This window comes from Cornus florida, unplaced genomic scaffold, assembly GCF_030987335.1.
Source record: "Cornus florida cultivar Cherokee Brave unplaced genomic scaffold, ASM3098733v1 CherokeeBrave_3.0.0_Hap2_Chr09, whole genome shotgun sequence".
In the NCBI taxonomy this organism is placed as follows: domain Eukaryota; kingdom Viridiplantae; phylum Streptophyta; class Magnoliopsida; order Cornales; family Cornaceae; genus Cornus; species Cornus florida.
This window is the reverse complement of record NW_026775579.1, coordinates 7,090,560-7,095,192: the sequence shown is the minus strand read 5'-3', so window position 1 is coordinate 7,095,192 and position 4,633 is coordinate 7,090,560. Positions and strand designations below refer to the sequence as shown.

Sequence of the window (4,633 nt, the reverse complement as noted above, 5' to 3'; positions counted from 1 at the left end):
TATACTTCGATCGATCAGAGCAACTATGTGATCGATCGAACAACCTCAAATTGCTTGCAAAACAGATTTCAAGCCGAATTGAAGGTGTGCTCGTGGTGCAATCATTTGGAGGTCCTAGTGCACGAGGTTTGACCATTGGGTGTGACATTTGAGCTAACTATATAAGGAATTTAGCCATTTTTAGTAAGAGGTTGGTTAGTTAGAGAGAGAATTGGCTAGAGATTAGGGAGAAAAATATACATTTTGGGAAAGTTCTTCCACTCATCTAGGGTTTCTACAAAGAACACCAAGGGAGGAGGATGAATTCAACCATGAAGATATCCTTTGAGGGTTGGATGACAACATCAATGAGTGGCTAAACCATTCTCTTAGGGCTAGAGACAGCCCTAAGCATGCTTCCTAGACTTTTGATATTTTGTAATTAATAGAGATTTGTGTTGTAATTCTTGTTTTGACCTTATATTTATATAAATCTTGTTTCTACATGATTTGTGTAGTTTAATGCTTTCAATTGATCATTTAATTCTATCCATATGACTATGAATGCTAGAATAAATGTTCATGTGTTTTTCTCTAGATTTTGTTACATTGATGCATGTTTATGTGTGTTGCTATTATGAATCTAATGATGGTTAAGGCATGGTGCTTCATTGATTACTCTTGTGGTTTATTTGATGGTTCATACTTATTTCTTGATGGATTGTGCCACCTCCTTAGTTTAATTAGTTTAATTTTTCTGTCATTAGCATAGTTGTAGTGTAATTGCTTTAATTTCCTAGATAAGTGGACAATCCATTCTTATTGTTTGATGTTCCATACTTATGAATACAAGTAGTATATTTCTCTAATTCTTGAGCGTGCATCAATTATGGGCTTATGGAAGGATTAATAGCTTAATTTGATATATTGTACTATTCACTAAATTGATTAGACAATGATGACTACTTGGCCATCCATGTTTAATATTTCAATTAATGGCACACACTTTCCTTTACGACACATAATCCTCTAATCTATCAAATATTGAATGTCTAAGAAGCTATGAAGCATGGACACGGACACGGGACACGGGTACGATACGACACGGATACGGTGACACATCAAATTTCAAAAAAATAGGACACGGACACGGCCGGGATACGCTTATAAAATTATATATATATATATATATATATATATATTCAAAATATAATAACTAAAACCTTGCACATTCATTTTCCTAATAACAAACAGGTATATATAAATACAAAATTGCAAATAAAATAACAACAAATAACATGACCAATTTCAATAATTTCATCTCTGTTATAAGAAAAACATAGACAAGACAAAACAGAAAATAAATGAAAAATAAAGTTGATCCAAATTCCAAACGAAGATGTGCAGAAGAGACATAGCTATATTAAGCTAAATATGTACATGAATGAAAATATATACTTTCAGTCTTTCACAAAGTCTTGTTCACGTAACTTAAAAAAAAAATGTCTTGTTCATGTAGAGAGATAATTGAAGAAGAGGAGAGACTGAGAGAGGAAGAGAGAGAAAATAAAATTTATGTGTAATACTCTGTTGTCTGTAGTTGTTTATTTATTTATTTATTTTTATTTTTTAAATTTTACTTTTAAACTTTTAAAATTAGTAAATTACATTAGGTATCCCATTTATCTTTTTTAAAAAAAAAATTACAAAATATACCCCGCCGTGTCCTATCTTTAAAAAAATTACAAAATATACCCCGCCATGTCCCCCTCATGTCCGAGTCGTGTCCACCCCGTGTCCTCCGCGTGTCCGAGCCGTGTCTAATAAAAATAATTTCTGGACACTTCATAGAAGTGTTGAACACGTGTCCGAGCCTCGGACATGGGTGTCGGTGTCCGAAAAGTGTCCGACACTGGTACGGGACTCCTGGGAGGAGTGTCCGTGCTTAGTGGTGAACTCTATGTCCCAAGAATCTTCTCTCATTCTCTATACCTCATTTGTTTAGTTGTTTTACATTGCATTATTTTAGCTTAAATTGTAGTATAATTCAACCAAGAAACCCCTCTTTTGATCATTCGACCTACTAATCCAACATTGATTCCGGAATACCTTGCGTTTCCCTTGGGACGATCCCTACTCATTCTTGCTACACTAGTAGTAGTTAATAGTAGTAGTGGCATTTTACAAATTCAAACTTGGACACATTTCATCACACTTTGTGCTTTGGTTGTTGACGACTACCAAGTTTTGGCATCGTTGCCGGGGATTTGCAACACCGTATTTTGGAATTAATTGGGAATTAGTACTCCTTTGATCTTATTTTTACTTTATTTTACTTTGTTTACTTATTGTGTTTGTTCTTAATTTGCTAGGTACTTGGAGCCAAGGAAAGTGAAGCAAAGGAACTTCAAAGTAAAGAAGCAAGCCATGCTAAGCTAAGTAAAACATAAAAAGCTAAAAAAAAAAAATAGGCAATTCTTATTTGATTATTTAAATCTTCGCCCCGTGTGGTCGCAATTTATTTTCTTGCATTTGTTGAAAGCATGGGAGTATGGAATCAATGTATATGGAGGCTTCTTGTTAATTGACTTGTTGCGGAGGAGAAGTGTTTGCTACTTGCTATTTGTTGAGTTGTTGCTTGTTTTAATTATGCATGCATGGTTGTAGGTCTTTGAATCCTACTCTTGTCTCATTGAATTTTAATATTGAATCGGTTATTCGTAATCTAAGGGGAAGGGGTAATTTAAGTGACTCTATTTCATCAATGGATGAACATAATGAGGACCATGTTGAAGACCTTGGTCGCATCGACCAACAAGGCATCCTCCCATTGTTTAAGCAAATCATGGGGTTCATGTAGAGCCACCAATTATGAATTGTCCTCTTGTTCTAAGAGACCATTATGTGCCTAATGAGTATAATGCACCAACATACATTCAACTCCCTCCATTTAGAGCACACCATTATGATATTAAACCACAAACAATCCAAATGCTTCCCAATTACCATGGGATACCAAATGAAGAACCTTATAAGCATTTGGATGAATTCCTTGAAGTTTGTTCCACCGTGAAATACACAGACATGCCGGAAGAAATTTTGAGATTAAAACTCTTCCCTTTCACCCTAAAAGATAAAACAAAATATTAGTTCAACAATTTGAGACCTTTTTCTATAACTACTTGGGCAGAGATGCAACAAGAGTTTTTGAAGAAGTACTATCCGATAAGACCAATGTAATGAGAACTTCAATTCATGAATTCTCACAAGTGGATAGGGAAATGTTTTATGAGGCATGGGAGCAATTAAATGATTTGCTTAAGAAATGTCCTCCTCATGACATCCCTAAATGGCAATTAGTTCAATACTTCTTTAAAAGTTTGTCGGACAACCATAAGGGTATGGTTGATGTTTTTATGGGTGGTTCTTATCTTGATAAGCATGAAGATGATATGTGGCGCCTATATGAGAGCATGAGTGAAAACTCCATGCACCGATCTTTATCATCTAAAAATGGTAGAAATGTAGGTGGAAGGAAGAATATAGGCGTATATCAAGTTGATAATTCTAATGATATAGTTGCCGAAGTGAAGTCTTTATCCCAAAGGTTTGGTCAATTTTTGATCAACCAAAATTCAGGCCATCAAGTGTTTTCCTCCCCTAATCATGCTCATTGTTCTTCCAATGAATCATGCATGACTTGTTATAGTGTTTTGCATTCTACTTCCAATTGTCCCCATGGACATGCACAAAGTGAACGTCATGAACAAGTAAATGCCGCTTTTGTTAACCAAGGGAATAATCCCTGTGGCACTCACTATAATGCCTGGTGGAGGAACCATCTAAATTTCTCTTAGAAAAGCTAAGAGGAAGGCTCAAACCCTCCTCAAAGTGGTTTCCAAAACAAGTATGTTCCACCCACTATGCAAAGCCAAGGTTCCCAAAGTTATTGTTTATCTTACCAAGCACCAAATGGAAACCAATCATCATATTCTCAAGGTAATTCAAGAAGTCCCGCATTTGAAGAGAAAGTCTTATCCGCTTTGGGTACTTTGGAGGCAAATACTCAATTGCTTCATTCTCACTCCCAATCGATTGCAAAGCTTAGAAACCCAAGTCAGGCAAATAGCTAGCACATTGAATGTAAGGGAAAAATAGAAAATGCCTTTGAATCCACCACCGAAGCAACAATTCATTGTGGGAACGAATTCCTCTTTGGAAGGTCATACACTTGAACATGTGAATGTGATGACCACTTTGAGAAGTGGAAGAGTTATTGACAGCCAAGTTGGTGTTCCCAATGAAGAGAGTGAACCGGTGCAACCCAAAGTTGACACCCGTCCCATCTCACATCATATTCCTCCTTCATTGAATGTGAAAGAATCTAATGTTGAAAAAGCTTCAAATGATGTTTTTGAAAAAGCTTTTGAGCCTAAGGCTCTATTTTCGGATGCTTTAAAAGCATCCACCTATCTTGAAAAGCAACAAAGCAAGGCTAATGAAATCAGTGATGTGTTTAGGGAAGTAAAAATCAATCTTTCTCTCTTGGATGCAATTTCACAAATTCTGGCTTATGCCAAATTTTTTAAAGATCTTTGCACCCTTAAGAGGAAAAACAAAAGCCAAGCACCAAGAAAAGTTATTAAAACCGAAC

At 35.7% G+C, this 4,633-nt stretch overlaps 1 non-coding gene across 1 annotated transcript; it reads right to left on the bottom strand.

Annotated features, from left to right (window-relative positions):
* Positions 1–3,215: 3,215 nt before the first annotated feature.
* Positions 3,216–3,322, bottom strand: LOC132275540 (small nucleolar RNA R71). Its single transcript, XR_009470672.1, has one exon. It is a non-coding gene; the product is annotated as a small nucleolar RNA R71 (small nucleolar RNA).
* Between the last annotated feature and the right edge of the window lie 1,311 nt (positions 3,323–4,633).